The sequence below is a fragment of the Tamandua tetradactyla genome, chromosome 1 (genome assembly GCF_023851605.1).
Source record: "Tamandua tetradactyla isolate mTamTet1 chromosome 1, mTamTet1.pri, whole genome shotgun sequence".
Taxonomy (NCBI): Eukaryota; Metazoa; Chordata; class Mammalia; order Pilosa; family Myrmecophagidae; genus Tamandua; species Tamandua tetradactyla.
In genome coordinates, this window is record NC_135327.1 from 26590806 (window position 1) to 26609072 (window position 18267).

General features: G+C 43.1%; 1 pseudogene; it reads right to left on the reverse strand.

Moving 5' to 3' along the window:
• Positions 1–17690: 17690 nt before the first annotated feature.
• Positions 17691–17998, reverse strand: LOC143683896 (large ribosomal subunit protein eL36 pseudogene; annotated as a pseudogene).
• Positions 17999–18267: the final 269 nt, after the last annotated feature.

Below are 18267 nucleotides of genomic sequence, written 5' to 3' on the forward strand. Positions count from 1 at the left end.
CTGCTTGCTTCCCTCCAAGGCTTGGGGCTGTGGGACCAGCTGCCATCTGATGGGGCTCATTGCAAGGGCAAGGAGGAGAGCTGGAAGCCTAGAAGAAAAGCAAGCAATGAGGCCCTGGACTGTGGCCACCTCATGAGACAGGCTGAGCCAAACCCCTACTCCCAGCAGCTGCCACTGCAGCAGTCAGCTCACCACTGGGCCTTCTGGAGGGTAATAGGGGACAGAGGTAGGCTACATCCCACCTGGCCTGGGCCTGGGATTCCAAGATCTGACTCAATGGTGAGCCTCCCTTGTGTCTCAAACAAGCTGCAGAGTCCAGGAATGTCTGGGGTCCCCAAATCCCTGGGGCTTGGAGGGGGTGGTACTTTGGTCATTGTTTGCAGTTCCATCTCGCATTTCCTTCTCGCCCCTGTTCCCAGGCTGCTCTGCCTGCTCCCCTGCCCTCTAGGCTTTCCTTTCTCCAGCCCATGGTCCAGGTCTGGTCCCTGGGGATCAGGGGAGGCGACAGAGCAAGCCCCCAGCCTAGGCCTAGACGGTGGCGGAAACCACGGGGCGCCGGTTCCCTCCCTCCCAGCCTAGACTGGGGGGTGGGGGTGTGCAACCAGCTGGCATAGAAGGAGTGTCCCAGCTAAAACAGCTTCTGCAAGAAAAGGTCAAGGGGAGGGTCGGTGGCATTGTGTCTCGCCAGGGGGTCCCCAAGACCCAGGATCCAGGAAGAGAGGGAGCCTATTCAGGAAATTCCCATTCAGCCAAAAGCAACTCAGCAAAAGGATGCTGAAGAAACAACTGGAGAAAGCCAGGAAGCTGGTCATTAAAAGGTAATTAAAGGAACCTCATTCGGAAGCTACGAGAGAGGGGAGCCTGAGAGGAAGTCACAGAGGTGGGACCTTTTCCCCCTCCCTCACAGAGAAACTCCTGGCTGCAGGTAGAGCTGGCATGGACAAGTAGAGACCCGTGGTTCCTAAAGAGACTTGTGCTCCCAGGGTGGAAGACATGGGACCACATATCATGGAGGATGGAGCCAGCCACAGGGAGAGAACCCACCTGCATTTCCAAAAGAATAATTGCATCCATTCTTTCCCTCACACTGATCTGCCTAGAGGACTATAGGAGACCCTGTATTCAACCTTGCCTCCCTCCAGGTGTTTGTCAATTCATTCTTCTGCTTATTCTTTTGTCTATGGGTCAAATCATTCAACCATCTATCTTTGCTTCTACCCAATCTTCTTTCCATCTTTCCAACCTTCCATGATTCCCTTCTTCCATCCATCCCTTAATCCAACCACCCTCCATCCATCCACCCACTTATCCATCCTTCCATTTTCCTTTCTTCCTTCCTCCCTCCTTCCCTCTCCTCCTCCCTTCCTTTTATTTATCCATCTTTCCACCCGTCCATCTCCCTACCTGCCCATCCACTTGCTTACCTATAGGATTTCCTGTGGATTACAGAGAATCAAACATATGCACTAAGAGTTCTCATCCCCAGTGCTGCTTCACATCTCCTCCAGCACTTTATCCCACAGTCACCCCATGGTGCCATCAGGCCAGGGCTCCTCTCCTCCATTTGCCTCCTAGGAAAACTGAGATTCAGAAACAGAGTGATTTGCTTAGTGCCAAATTGTGAGGACTGGAGCCTGGTGCTTATTTGGCCACAACATGCTCTTTTCTAGTCTTTATCTGGCTCACCTTCCATGGGACCCTCCAGAATTTATGGTTGGGCTGGATTTCTGAGGGGTGGCCATGAACAGTCAGTCCTCATGGCTGCAGAAATTAAGGGTTCAGGAGAGAGAAGCTTGGCACTCACTTGAAGGTTGGTTCCCGGACAATAGAGTAGCTTCCCTCTGGGCTCTTTGCTGTTCAGGTTTCTGGAAAATGGATGTGTGTTGTCTTCACTCGCCTGTCAGTCAGACCAGAGAGTGAGCTCTGACGTCCTTCCAGAACCTTTCAGTTGGAGCTGAGGTATGGTGCAGTTGAGAGGGGTGGCCCCCAGCATCACCATTTCCCCCACGGGACCCTCAAGACCTACCACCCCCACCCCCCACCAGTTCTTCTACAACCTCACCCACCCAGAGGCTCTGCTGGTGTGTGACATGTACATCCTCACGTTCCTGGTGGAAATGCTCAACTTTGCCATCACCCTGTTTGGGTACTGGGACTTTGGGGTAAGTGAGCACGTCCTCAGCCCACTTGTCCCCTATCCCCTGCCCCAGACTGCCGAGCTCAGCACTTAGGCTTTCTTAGGAACCACTGCCCAGGACTCCCTGGATTCGTGGAACTGCAATTTCCCTCTGTTGTTGGGGGTAGGGGGTGGGTCGGCCATCAGTTATCCTTAATAACTGGGCAGATGACAGGATAGGATTGCCCTTGGCTTTCTTAATAGCAGAGAGTGGTCTCTCTCTCTCTTTTTAGAATAGCAATTCCACTGATTCCATTACTGAAATGGCTATTGCCTTCCGTGCCCTGTCCAAGTGTGCTGTGTCGTTGTTTTATTGCTTCTGTGAAAAGCTCCTACTAATTAAGGTGAAAGCTGGGATACAAATAGGGCTGTGGCTATAGTTCAATGGACAAGACCTTCGATAAGCTGTTGGGGTGGGCTCCTCCCGGGGTTCCTGTAAGCTGCCATCTCCTCTCTGTCCCAGGCTTCCAGCCTCCTTTTATCAAGAACTGGGGACATTGGTCAGCCAGGGCAGGGCTGGAAGGAGCCCAGACCATCACCCCACCACCTCTCAGTGCCTTGGTTCTGGACTGGTTGGCCAGTGGGGAGGAGGGGCAGTGACAATGGGGGCATCTAGCCATTTATTGGGGGAGAATCCTGTTCTGTGTCTTGGGGGCACAGAAGTTATCAAAGTCAGCCCCAGCCCTCAGGTACAGGGAATACAAGGGAGAAATGGGACACACCTCTGGGAAAAGCAAACTGCAATCTAGCTGGAGGATGCCCAGTGTCCCAGGGTCATGCGGCCATTTGGGGTCCTGGGATGCTAAATGACAAGCCTCTGGCTGAGGGTGGGGAGGGAAGGTCAGGAAGGCTATGGGGTCAGGAGACATTAGAAGTAGGCTTTGAAGGTCAAGTCAAAGAGAAAAAGAGAGATTAAGGATGAGCCTGGGATGCTCATGTGGGGAAGCAGGAGCAGGCATAGGGCAGGGCCCTGTGTGCAGAGAGGTAAATAGTGAAGCAGCTGGGCTGAAGGAGAACTTCTCCAAAAGGCCTCAGGGGGGTTGGGAAAGGGTAGTACCATGTTGGTTTGAGGGTGGGAGTGGATGGGACCCTCCTCCCCTTGAGCCGAGGCCCCTGGCCTGGGCCTCCTCTCCGGCCTTGGTAGAAATACCTGGCGGCTGCCCTGGCGGAGTCTGTCTGAGAACAAGGTGCCGAAGCCTACCTGGCCGTGGCGCTCCTCCAGTTTGGCCCTGTGGTTGTGGACCGGGCCCTGGGTCTGCGCAGAGCCCAGCTGGGGATGTGTGCATTCTGGGCAGCGCTTGTTCTGGGCGTCCAGTTGTGGTTCTTCTCCACCCTGCCGGAGGCCACTGAGTGGGGATAACAGGCTGCCCTGTTACCCCTACTTCCCCCTGCCTCCCCAGTCAGAAACAAGAGAATAGCCACCTGCAGGGCGCATCTCCCAGTTCCAAAGGAGGGTAGAGCAGGAGGCTTGGCAGCCGATGTGCCAGCGCAGCCCCCAGCAGCCTTGTAAATAAGCCCGAGGAGTAGTCACCAGGCCTCGGAAACTCCCCCCCTCAAGGCCCCCTGGGACCACCCTGACTGCGCCAGCTGGACTTTGGCTCGCTGCTTTCAGAACAGGCCAGTGGCCAGGCCCATGGGGGAGGCTCCAGGCTGTCAGAGTCCCGGCTTAGAAATGATGGGGGGACTCACGGTACCTGGACCTGCTGCCCCTCCCCTGGGGCCTCAGGTCCCAATAAAGGGCAGCAGGGACATAAACCCTGCCTGTGCCCCCGGGTCACTGCAGGGCCTCAGCCCAAACTTCCTGTGAGGAGATATTTGCAGTGGCCTTGCTAGGGCCTCATCTCTCTCGGTTCTGCCAGGAAGCAAGGGCAGAGCTTCCCAAGACCCCTCTGATTAGATGGTCTCCATTGGCCCAGTGAAGAAGATTTAAGGATTATCTTAACAATAAATCAGCAGCCAAGCAGCAGGCAGCCCAGAGAGGGTTGAGATTTTAACACCTGCAGCTGTGGCTTTTGGCTCTTTTGTCAAGAATAGATGAAGGAATAATAAAAACTCTCCTTTTTCAGGAAAGCAAAGGGAGTCCAGGTGCCCCCAGGGGCCACCTGCAAATCCCATTGTTTGGGAAAATGGATTTCCTCCCTCCCCTTCCTCCCCTTCCTCCTTCTGTACCCCCTTCCCTCTTTCCCTCCCTCCTCCTCCTTCCTTCCCCCCTCCCCCAGCTGACAGCTATTCTTAAAGTAACCCCAGTTTTCATCTTGGCTGCCAAGTCTGGGGAGCTGTGGGGGGTTCCTGAGGGTCCCTGAGAGCTGAGCACGGAAGCCCCTTCCCCACACCCTGGGTGGGACAAGGAGGACAGTTATGCCTGGAATAATCAGCTTTTCTGAGCATTTGCAGGAGGTTCCATCTAAATTACATGGCTCAGATCTGGTACGTGTTGAAATGCATCTGTTTTGGCCAGTCCGCTTACCAGATCAAGTGCGGCTACCTGAACCGGATCCATGGCACTTTAACCTTTAACCTTCTGAACTTTAACCTTAACCTCATCTTGTACAAAGGGTGAGTGAACAGCAGACCTCAGATGGCCCTGGCTGGAGCCGCCGGGCCTTGTACACAGCGTCCAGGGCCAACACTGGAAAGGGGTCTCCAAATGGGGCCCGAGGGCAGGACAGAGCCCATTCCTCCTCCATCACCCACCAGGGCTGCCTGGACTCTGTTTTCACACCTGTTCTCACCCCTCAATGCATGAAAAATTATCCCTTGAGGAAGACCTTTTTCTCTTCTGCACAGATGTTCCCCAGTGCTTGGGACAAGAGTAGAGTGGTTGGTTCTGCAGTGGGTAGTGAACCCCAAGGTTCACTCAGCAATGCCTTGGGGGTGAGTGAGTGTGTTATTCAGGGTTCTCTAGAGAAACAGAACCAACAGGAGATATCTGTAAACGTGAGATTTATAAAGGTGTCTCATGCAACTGTGGGAACGGAAGAGTCCCAAATCCACAGGGCAGGCTGTGAAGTTGGCAGCTCTGATGAAGGGTCTGGACGAACTCCACAGGAGAGGCTCACTGGCTGAAGAAGCAGTGGAAGTCTCTCCTTTCTCTTAAGAGCCTCCAACTGATTGGATTATCTCCTTGTGGAGATGTAATCAGCCACAGAGGCAATCCACTGACTGATGACTTAATACACTAGCCTTCTGGCTTATCAACCAGCCAGGTCATACTCTTGCAGCTTTGGTCAGGCCTAATACTTGCTTGACCAGACAACTGGGCGTATCATTTAGTCAAGTTGACACCAGAACCTAACCATCAAATGAAGGACCAGAATGAAACATCCCATGCGGCAAAAAGCCAAACACGCACCATGGCCCATGAAAGCCTCATGGTCTGACCTCTCCTGCATCTCTACCTTACCCTGTGCCCCTCTGCCTTCCTCAGGGTAGAAGCATAGATTGGATGGATGGGCTGAACCATTGGATGGACCAAGAGCCTCTCCTCATCTGGTAGTCTTCTTTGCCCCCAGTTTCCACTCCATGTCATTCCTTTTGGAGCTGAGGGCTGGCATCGATTGGGTGTAAAAAGACACTGCCCTTGGCCTGTCCAACTGGATCTGCCAGCAAGACCTATACACAAACATCTTCATTCTGAAATGCTAGCAGAAGTCTGAGAAGGTGGGCTGCTCAAGAGGCCTGGAGGGGGCAGCTTTCCTTGTCCCAAATCCCATCCCTCTAGAGCAGGGAGATTCTTGATCTGCCCAGTTGGCCAGGTATTCACCCAAGAGCTCAGCCTCAGCTCTGGGTCCTTCAATAAGTGGCAGCTGCTATTTATTGTTATAAATGGCAGATCCTGTGCTGTGTCCTGTTACCTCTCTCCTTGTGAGACCTCACTGCCACCCAATGGAGCAGGTACCACTTTCATCCTGGTTTACAGATAAGGAAACAGAAGCTCAGAGTGGGTGTATGCCCAGTGTCACAAGTCTTGTACGTGGAGGGGTTGAGCCTTGGATCCAACTCTCCCTGGCCCCAGTGCACCTCCCAAAATAACCACCTTCTGCAACTCCCAAGGGAGCCATGAGACCAGCCTTCAAGTGGCTTCAGCTCAGACCAGCCTCTGAACCTTTGCTGATGCTTTTCCTTTTCCCAGGCTTGCCCCCCCCCCCCCTTCCTGCCACTTTTGAAACTCCTGTCATGGCAGCTTGCAAGATTATTTCCAAGACATTTTGCCCTAGAGAGACTGGAAGCTTCTTGAGGGCAAGAAACCATGTCCTGCACCTCTGCCTCCCCATCTCCAGCATGCACCCAGCTTTCTGAAGTGCACCCATTCTCCTTTCCCCCCAGAGACTGTTTTGTATGGTGTCTCCTTCTCAGATGCAGCAGCCTACAACCAGCTGACCCTGCAATATGCCCTCCATCCGGTGAGTGTCCCCAAGCCCAGAGAAGCCCCAGGCACTGGTTGCTGTCTGCCCTTTTCCTTCTCCTCGATCCCTACCAGATATTACAATGGAACAAAAGTAAAAGATGTACCCAACAGGTGATAAGAGGTGGCTGTGTGCTCTGATGCCATGTTTCTCATATGGTCTGCCCCCAGCCTGCCATGCGATTCCTGGGGAGCTACAGACCAGAGGACATTGTTCTCACCAGGATCAAAAGCCACACGGGGCTACTGTCGGGCACCAGCCCAGCCACTGGGGCTGCAGTGGTCAAGGAGCTGGCGAATGCCACCACCGTCTGCATTACCGTCTCCTGGACCATTGAGGTAACTGGGCATCGTTCAAACCCACATCTTGTCTTGACTCTGCAGCTGTTGGGAGCTCCCAGGTGCACAATAGGAAGGAAGTTCTAAGCCCACGTTTCAAAACTAATCATAAAGCAGACCTTTAATGAGGACCAAGAAGCTGCCTGGCACTGTGTAGCTCCTTCTGGTCTCCCCTCCCCCCCCACCTCCCTCCCTCTCCTCTTCACTCCTTGCCTGCCTGCCTCCCTTCCCTCCTCTCTTCCTCTCTTCTCTTTTTGGTTGTCTGTTGTTTGCCACTCTTTTTACTAGAGTTATATTTTTAGTATTAAGTTGATCTTATTTTTAATTTTATTGAAGAAAAGCTGAGAAACATTGAAGAAAGTATTCATGTCTTGAGTGCAAAATTTGATTAATTTTCACAAACTGAGCACACACATGTAACTACCACTCAGATCAAGAAACTGACGCAGCAGCCCCTCGGGAGCCCCCCTCAGATGACCCCTGTTCCTGACTGGGTGAAACCGCTCTCCTGACTTCTAATAGCGTACATTACCTTGGCCTGATATTTTGTTGTTGTTGTTTGTTTGTTTGTTTTAACCAATCAGTTGTGTCTTGTTTTGTTTTGAGAGACAGAATACCAGTGCATTTGTTTTATCTCTAATTATGTGGTTAGAAGGAATATGTTTTAAAATGGTCTCTTTAAAGAGAGAAACAATATGTTGCTTTCCACCAAATGTTTTGGCATTATGTTAACAGACTTTTTGTTTATTATTTCTTTAAATATACCTTATGATCTATTTTGCTTTCTGTTATGGATTTTTTTTTGATGGGCAAATTTAGAGCATTAAGTGGGGTATATCAGGGTGTCATGGTGTTGACTAAAGGCTGACCAGTAATATGTACATCATGATGTATTTTTTTTATTGAGGAAAATTTACATATAGTGAAATTCAGAGATAAGTGCACAGGTTGATGGGTTTTGACAAATGCAAATACCTGCAGAGCCACCACTACAATCGAAACAGGTAATATTTCTACCGCCCCAGAAAGTTCCCTCATGATGTTTCCAGCTTCTGCCCCAGCAACCACTGGTCTGATTTTGATCCCCAGAGATCAATCTTCTGTGCTCTTGAACTTCATATAAATGCAAGCAGAGGATATGCACTTGTTTGTGCAACAATGTTTTTGAGATTCATTTATATCGCTGCATGTATCAGGTGTTTATTTCTTTTTAGGTTAAATAGTATCCCATTGTATGAATATGTGCTACGATTTGTTTATTCATTCTGTTAATGAACGTTTGTGTTGTTACAGTTTTTGTGGATGCACTTCTCTTTTCTCTTGGAGTAAACATCCAAGAGTGGAACGGCTTAATGATGGGGTGGTTGCACATTTAACATTGTAAGAAACTTAGTAACAATTTTCCACATTGGTGTAACCACTCACACTCCTACCAGCAATGAATGGGAGTTCCAGTTGTTTCACACCCACAATAGGTACGTCTGAATAATTTTTACCATTCTCTAATGAGTGTGCTTTTAATTTGCATTTCCATGATGGCTAATGATAGTGAGTAACTTTACATGAGCTTATTGGCTATTTGCCTATATTCTGTGAAGGGTCTGTTCACTTGTTCGTACTTTTTTTTGCTTGCTGGTTTTATTATTAAATTGTAGGAGTTCTATAAATGTAAGTCCCTTGTCAGATATACATAATGCAAATATTTTCTCCTAATCTGTGGCTTGTCTTTTCATTTTCTTAATGTTGTCTTTTGATGAGCAGAAGTTTTAATTTTGATGAAGTCCAGCTTGTCAATATATATTTTTTTATTACTCGTGCTTTTTGGGTCCTCTCTGAGGGATCGTTGCTTACCTGATTCCTGAAGATATTCTCCTATGCATTCTACTAGAAGCTTTATAGCTTTAGCTTTTATGTTTAGTCAATGATTCATCTCAAACTAAGTTTTGTATATGATGTGAAGTAGGGGATGAGTTTCCTTTTTTCCTTTACATTGTCCTAGTTCTTCCCACATGATTTTTGAAAAAAAATTTTTTCCTTAATGAATTGACATGATATCTTTGTAAAAAATCAATTGGCTGAATATTCCTAGATTCCCCATATGGTTCATTGATCTGTTTGTCTATGGTTCCACCAGTATTACAGCATCTTGATTACTGTGGCTTTTAATAAATTTTGAAATCAGTAATGAGAGATCTCCAACTCCATTGTCTGTTTTCAAGATTATTTTGGCTAAGCTAGGTCCTTCACATTTCCATTTGAATTTTAGAAACAAATTGTCATAGTTTCTACCGAAAAAAAAAAAAGAACCCTGTTGATACTTACATTGGAATTCTGTTGAAAATATAGGAACCTATAGTTCAATTTGGGAAGAACTGGCATCTTAAAAGTACTGAGTCTTCCAAGCCATGCACGTTTAATTAGGTCTTTCAATTGTTTCCTCAGTATTTTGTAAATTTTAGCATATAGATCTTGACCTGTTTTGTTAAGTTTATCCTAAGCATTTAATTTTCTTTGGAACAACTGTAAATGGTGTTTTTTTTTAACTCTAATTTCTATATGTTCATTGTTGGAACATAGAAATATGATTTGTGGGGGGGGGGGGGGATGTTGATTTTGTGTCCTGTGACCTTCCTGAATTCATTACTTTTAGGAGGTCTTTGTTTGTTTGTTTCAAAGATTCTTTTGGATTTTCTAATTAGATAATCATATAATCTGCAAAAAGAGACAGTTTTATTTTCTCCTTTTTAAACTATATTCCTACTATATATTTCTCTTGTCTTATTGCAGTGGCTGGAACTTCGAGCACTATGCTGAATAAGAGCCGTGAGGGTAACATCTTAATCTCAATCTTGAGAGAAAAGCATTCAATCTTTCACCATTAATTATGATGTTAACTGAAGATTTTGTATTTGGTAATTATTAGGTTAAGGAAGTTCCCTTCAATTCCTAGTTTCCTGAGAGTTTTTATTGTGAATGGATGTTGAATTTTGTCAAAGGTCTTTTCTGTGTCTGGTGAAAGGATCATGTGATTTTTCTTTTCTAGCCTGTAGATATGATGAGTTTCATTCACTAATTTTTCTAACATTAAACCAGCCTTGAATTTCCAGAATAAACTACATATGATCATGAAGTATTACCATATAGAAAATTGAAATATATATATATTTTATTATATATATTTTATATATAAATAATATATAAATAAATACACTATATATAAAAATATATTTTTGGACTCAATTTGTGAGCATTTTGTTGAGGATTTTTGCATCTCTGTTCATGAGGGATATTGTTCTGCAGTTTTGTCTTCTTGTAATATATTCCTCTGGTTTTGATCTCCCAGTAATACTGTCCTTATAGACTGAATTTAGAAATACACCCTCATCTTTTATTTTCTGGGAGAGTTTGTATGGAATTGGTACTATTTCTTCCTTGGATGTGTGGGAGAATTCATCAGCAAAGTTGTGAGAGACTTAAGATGCAAATTCAATTTCTTCAATAGGTACAGAGCTATTCAAGTTATCTATCTTTTCATGAGTGAGCTTTTGTAGTTTGTGTTTTTTAAATGAATTTGTCCATTTTATAAGTTATTGAATTTATTGTTGAAAAGTTGTTATATATTATCCCTAAGATTTATAGTGAAGTTCCCTTTCTAATTTCTGGTATCAGTAATTTGTCTCTTCTTTCTCCCCCCTCCCCTATCAATTTGACTAAAGGTTTGTCAACTTTTATCAATATTCTTAAAGAAAAAGCTTTTGCTTCTATTGATTTTCTATGCTGTTTATTATCTATTATTTACTGTGGGTTTAATTTACTCTTCTTTTTCTGGTTTCTTAAGATGCAAGCTTAGGTCATTGATTTTAATTCTTCATAATTTCTAATATAAACATTTAATATTTGACAGTTCCCTCTAAGTTTTCGCTCATTACACAACTTTTGGCAGTCATGTTTTCATTTGTACTCAGGTCAACTATGTGCTTCTTTCTCTCATGATTTCTTCCTTAGCTTATGGATTTGAAAATAGGTTTGTTAGTTTCCAAATATTTTGGGACTTTTCCAGATGTCATTTTACTATTGATTTCTAATTAATTCCATTGTGGCCCACAGAATATTAGCCATATGGTTTCAATCCTTTTTAGATTTGTTGAGAATTGCTTTATGGTCCAGTATTTGACCTGTCTTGATGAACATTTCATGTACTTTTGAAAAGAATTTGCATTCTGCTGTTATTGGTGATGATGTTATTCATGTTTTCTCTATCTTTATTGACTTTGCATCTTCCTGTTTTATCAGTTATGAAGAGAAGGGTGTTGAAAATTCCAACTAATTATAGATTTGGGTATTTCTTCCTTGAAATTTATCAGTTCTTGCTTTGTGTATTTTGAAACTCTATTATTTGGGGCATTGATATGTAGGATTATTATTATTACTTTTGATGAAGTTTCCCTTTTATCATTATGAAATGTCTCTTTTTATCTTTTATAATATTCTTGAAACCACTTTATCTTTTATTAATATAGCAGCTCCACCTTTTTTTTTATTTTAGTAGCAACTATCTTTTTCTGTCCTTTTACTTTTAACTTCTGAAGTGGATTTCTTGTAGGCAGCATAGAGTTGGGTATTTTTTATATCCAATCTGACCACTGCTTCTCTTTAGTTGGTGTGTTAAGACTATTTACATTTTATGTGATAATTGACATGGTTGTGTTTAAATCTATTATCTTCTTTCACATTTTTATATGTTCCGCTTGTTTTTCATTTCCTTCTTCCTCTTTTTGTACCTGGAGAGAGTGTCCAGGCCATAGCACAGGGAGGGAGAATGCAAATAGAGTCCATGAGTTGAGCATACAGAAGTTGGAGTTTAGGGAGGCCAAGATGGTGAGAACTTTTGAGACAGAATATGAAGAAGAAAACACTGAACACAGAAAACTCTAGAGATCTGTAGAGGGTCCTCCTTGGGTCCTAAGCTGAGTACTGATCAACACATTTGTGTGAGGGGACTACTGTACAGAACTCATAACACTTAGGGCAAATAGTATAGTGGTCAGGAATCACTGTCTTGTACTGCTTCTTGTCCAATGTTGGAAAATCATCATTTATATCAAATATTGCTCATTTTTTTCAGTTGCTAAAAGCAGAAGATGTATCTAGTCCTTATTACTAAATCATGGCTAGAAGCCAAGTTACTTGCTAGGATTGTACCAATTTTATTAAAATTTTCAAAGAACCAACTTTTGACTTTGTTAATTTCATCTGTTGTTTGTTCTTTATTTCAGTGAATTCTCTGATCTTTGTTTCCTTTATTCTCTTACTTGGGCTTCATTTGCACTCTTTTTTCTACTTCTTAAAGTGGTAACTTATATGATCAAATTTTAAGTCTTCCTTTCTTCTCCAATATAAATTTAAGTCTATAAATATAGCTCCAAGCAGTGCTTCAACTCCATTGTACAAATTTTGATATATTGAATTTTCATGCTGGCACATTCCACCCTCTGGGCCCTAAAAAAGACATGTTTTTTCCATATACAGTATACATTAATTCCATCACAATATCAGAAATCCTTAAATCATTTCAGTAACAATACAAATACAATACAAGGTTAAAACCAGTACAAAGTCCATCAAAGTTAGTTACAGGCATGGACAATCCTAAGGCAAAATTCTCCTCTGGCTCTGGACCTGTAAAACTCATAGCAGGCTATTTGCTTCCAACATACAACAGAGGAACAGTTGTAGGATATATTGTTCTAGTTTGCTAGCTGCCGGAATGCAATATACCAAAATGGAATGGCTTTTAAAAGGGGTAATTTAATGAGTTGCTAGTTTACAGTTCTAAGGTCGAGAAAATGTCCCAATTAATACAAGGCTATAGAAATGTCCAATCTAAGGCATCAAGGGAAAGCTACCTTGGTTCAAGAAGGCCGATGAAGTTCAGGGTTTCTCTCTCAAGTGAGAAGGCACATGGCGAACACAGTCAGGGCTTCTCTCTCAGCTGGAAGGGCACATGGTGAATACAGCATCATCTGATAGATTTCTCTCCTGGCTTCCTATTTCATGAAGCTCCTCTGGAGGCATTTTCCTTCATCTCCAAAGGTCACTGACTGGTGGACTCTCTGCTTTGTGGTGCTGCAACATTCTCTGCTCTCTCTGAGTCTCTCATTTTCCAAAATATTTCCTCTTTTATAGGACTCCAATAAACCAATCAAGACCCACCCAAATGAGTGAAGACATGTCATCACCTAATTCAATTTAACAACCACTCTTGACTAAATCACATCATCCAGGGAGATAATTGCATTACAGTTTCAAACATACAGTATTGAATAGAGATTATTCTACCTTTATTAAATGGGATTTATATTAAAACATGGCTTTTCTTAGAGGGCATATATCCTTTCAAACCAGCACATACATGTACCCATTTCCAGAGGGAGAAATTGGAAGGAACACAAGGGTCACCGGACCCAAGCAGCTTTGAAAACCTGAAGGGCAAAGTTCATTAGATTTCAAAGTCTGAGAGTCATTTATCTTTGGGGCTTCAGAAATTGGCAGTCCCATCCTTTCCAAAGGTCCACAGGGCCTGCCTATCTCTGAATGCAACCTTGAGGGACATTGGGGAGACCACCTTTTTCTTGGCTCCACCTCTCCCATCATTGGAGACACAGCTGGGCTCTCTGCCATCTCTGGGACACATGCTCAATCCCTCCATGTGCTGGCCTGTCTTTTGCTATGAGGACATTTCATAGAATTAAATCATGATCGCATCGGCTACATCCACAGATGATTCCATTTGTAATCAGCCAAGGGGAGCGTCTTCTTTAATGAATGATGCTTAATCTAATCACTAGAAGCCTTTTAAGAAGGATCAGAAGAGACAGTCTCTCTTCCTGCTTTGGCTGGCGAGCTTTTCCTGTGGAGTTCGTCCAGATCCTCCATCAAAATTGTCGGCTTCACAGCCTGCCCTATAGATTTTGGACTCTATGTTCCCACGGTTATGTGAGATGCTTTTATAAATTTTATATTTATGAATGTTTCCTGTTGATTCTGTTTCTCTAGAGAAACATAACTAATACAATATCCAAGTTCATGGCCTTTAAAATCTGCCTTCTAGCCAAAGCCACTAGTCAATTTTGACAGATTATTTGCCATTTTAAAACAAAGATTGCTTTCCTTCCTTTTGTTTGTTTTAAAACAAAAATTGCAATTACACACACCTCATTTCTGTCTAGTGCCTCACTAAAGGCATCCTGGAGTCCATGTTTCTACCAACAGTCTCTTCAGAGCATTTTTAGGCCTTCGCTATCAGGCTCCTCACAATTCCCCCACAATCTTCCCTTTATCCATTTAAAAAGCTGTTCCAACAGGTTTGGTGTTTGCAAACTACAGTAGCACCCCATTTCTCGTGTACTGTTCTAGTTTGCTAGCTTCTGGGATGCAATATACCAGAAACAGAAGGCTTTAAAAAAGGGAAGTTTAATAAGTTGCTAGTTTGCTGCTCTAAGGTCAAGAAAATGTCCCAATTAAAACAAGTCTATAGAAATGTCCAACCTAAGGCATCCAGGGAAGCATACCTTGGTTCAAGAAACCTTGGTTCAGGGTTTCTCTCTCAAGTGAGAAGGCACATGGAGAACATGATCAGGGTTTCTTGCTCATTTGAAAAGGTATGTGGTGAACATGGTGTCATCTGCTAGTTTCCTCTCCTTGTTCTCTCCCTCCCCAGGAGGCATTTTCCTTCTTCATCTCCCAAGGTCGCTGGCTGGTAGACTCTCTGCTTCTCGTGGCTATGTCATTCTCTGCTCTCTCAGAAATCTCCTGACTTTCTCTCTTGTTCTCCTTTATAGGATTCCAGTAAACTAATCAAGACCCACCCGAATGAATGGAGACACATCTCTACCTAATCCAGTTTAACAACCACTCTTGATTAAATCACATCTCCGGGGGGGATGATCTAAGTATAGTTTCAAACATACAGTACTAAATAGGGATTAGAGGAAACGGTTGATGCTAGTGATCAATGAAAGGGAGTGGTAAGGGGTACGGTATGAATGATTTTTTTTCTGTTTTTATTTCTTTTTCTGAATTGATGCAAATGTTCTAAGAAATGATCATGATGATGAATATACAACTATGTGATGGTATTGTGAGTTACTGATTATATATGTAGAATGGAATGATCATATGGTAAGAATGTTTGTGTTTGTATGTTGGTATATTTAATAAAGAAAAGAATAAAAAGAAAAAAGAAATGGCTGCCTTTACAAAATGGGATTAGGATTAAAACATGGCCTTTCTAGGGTACATACATCATTTCAAACCAGCACAGCTACCAAAATCTGTTCTAGTTTGCTAGATGCCAGAAGACAATATACTAGAAACAGAATGGCTTTTAAGAGGGGAGAATTTATTACATTGCAAGTCCACAGTTCTAAGGCCATGAAAATGTCCCAACTAAAGCAAGACTATAGAAATGTCCAATCTAAGGCATCCAAGGCAACATTCCTTTGTTCAAGAAGGCTGATGATGTTCAGGGTTTCTCTCTCAACTGGAAAGGCATATGGCAAACGTGGCAGTGTCTGCTAGCTTTCTTTTCCAGCTTCTTTCATGAAGCTCCCCGGGGTGGGGAGGGGTGTTCCTTCTTTATCTCTAAATGTCTCTGGCTGCATGGGCTCTGTCTCTCTTAGAAACTCCAGCTTTTTCCAAAATGCTTCATCTTTTAAAGGGTTCCAATAAAGTAATCAAGAACCATGTAGAAACACATCTCTGCTAAGATAATCTGATCAAGTTTCCAACATGCAGTATTGAATAGGGTTTAGAAGAAACGGCTGCCTCCCTGTGATGGATCAGGATTAAAATATGGCTTTTCTAGGGTACATGATCCTTTTAAACTGGCACACATGCTTCATGACTTTATTCTGTCTTACAGCTGCTTGATATTCCATCGTATTTATATACCACAACTTGTTTAGCCACTTATTTGTTGATGGACATTTGGGCTGTTTCCATCTCTTGGCAATTTAAATAATGCTACTATAAACATTGGTGTGCAAATGTCCATTTGCGTCCTTGCCCTTAAGTCTTCTGAATAGATACCTATCAATGGGATTGCTGGATCATATGGCAATTCTATACTTGGCTTCCTGAGGAACCGCTAAACTGCCTACCAGAGCAATTATAACATTTTACTTTCACACCCACAGTGGATAAGTGTGCCTCTTTCTCCACATCCTCTCCAGCACTTGTTATTTTCTGATTTTTTGATAATGGTCATTTGAGTGGGTGTGAAATGATATCTCATTGTGTTTTTGATTTGCATTTCCCTATCAGCCAATGAAGTTGAACATCTTTTCATGTGCCTTTTAGCCATTTGTATTTCCTCTTTTTAGAAGTGTCTGTTCATGTCTTTTTCCCATTTTTTAATTGGGCTATTTGTCCTTTTGTTGTTGAGTTGAAGAATCTTTTTATATATTCTGAATACTAAACTTTTATCTGATATGTGGTTTCCAAATATTGTCTCCCATTGCATAGGCTGCCTTTTTACTTTCTTGACAAAGGTGTTTAATTTTGAGGAGATCCCATTTATCTGTTTTTTCATTTTTGATATCTGCATTTAAGGCAATAAATTTTCCTCTTAGCACTGCCTTTGCTGCATCCCATAAGTTTTAATTTATTGTGTTTTCATTTTCATTTGCTTTGAGATATATACTGATTTATCTTGCAATTTCTTCCTTGACCCACTGGTTGTTTAAGAGTGTGTTGTTGAGCCTCCATATATTTGTGAATTTTCTGGCCCTCTGCCTGTTATTGATTTCCAACTTCATTCCTTTATGATCCAAGAAAGTGTTTTGTATGATTTCAATCTTTTTAAATTTATTGAGATTTGCTTTGTTACCCAGCATAGGCATATGGGTTATCCTTGAGAATAATCCATGAGCACTTGAGAAAAATGTGTATCCTGCTGTTGTACGGTGTAGTGTTCAGTAAATGTCTATTAAGTCTAGTTTGTTTATTGTATTATTCAAATTCTCTGTTTTTTTATTGAACCTCTGTATAGATGTTCTATCCATTGATGAGAGTGGAGAATTGAAGTCTCCAACTATTATGGTAGAAGTCTATTTCTCCCTTCAGTGTTTTCAGTTTTTGCCTCATATATTTTGGAGTACTGTGGCTCAGGGCATAAATACTTATAATTGTTATGTCTTCTTGTTGAATTGCTCAGTTTATTAATACATAGTGTCCTTCTTTGTCTCTTTTAATTGTTTTACATTATATATATATTTTTTCAGATATTATTATAGCTACTGCTGCTCTTTTCTAGCTGTTGTTTGCATGAAGTATCTTTTCCCAATCTTTTACTTTCAACCTATCTTTTTCCTTGGGTCTAAAATTAATCTCCTGTAGACAGCATACAGATAGGTCCTGTTTTTTTAATCCATTCTGCCTGTGTATGTCTTTTGATTGGGGAGTTTAATCCATTAACATTTAGTGTTATTACTGTAAAGGCAGTACTTTCTTTTACCATTTTGTCTTTTGGACTTTATATGTCACATATAATTTTTTTCTTTTTACCTTTACTGATAGTCTTCATTTCTACACTCTTCTCCAGACGTCTCTCTCCTGTCTTTTCCTATCTGTCTGTAGTGCTCCCTTTAGTATTTCTTGCAGAACCAGTCTCTTAGCCACAAATTCTCTTAGTGATTGTCTAAAAATGTTTTAATCTCCCCCTAATTTTTCTTTTCTGCAAACATTTTATTACATGCAGGTAGGGGGTGCTCAGTCTTTCTTGGCTGCTGCTTTCCTCTTGGCAGCGAGGACATTGCTCAGGTGCTCTCTTTTCCACTTGGCACAGATGTGTGTCCCCACCCTTTTCTTGATGAATTTGAGGACCCACTTGTCCTTGGAGACCTTGAGCAGTTCCACTCATTGGGGGCAAAGCCACACACCTCCCAGATCATGTCCCACATGAACTTGGTGTGCTTGGTGTGGCACCTGTGGCGGTGACTGTGCCTCGGCTTGCTCATGACCTTGGTCACCTTATGGCCCTTGTTGAGGCCCATGGCCATGGGGTAGCACAGAGCCATGGTTTTTGCCTTGCAATGGCTGCCATGGCAGAGGGCTAATCTCCCCCTCATTTTTTTTTTTTTTTTGGTAGGGGCAGGCACTGGGAATCGAACCTGGCTCTCCAGCATGACAGGTGAGAACTCTGCCTGCTGAGCCACCATGGCCTGCCCTCCCCCTCATTTTTGAAGGACAATTTTGCTGGGTATAAAATTCCTGGTTGGCAGTTTTTCTCTTTTAGAATCCTAACTATATCATGCCTTCTTGCCTCCATGGTTTCTGCTGAAAAATC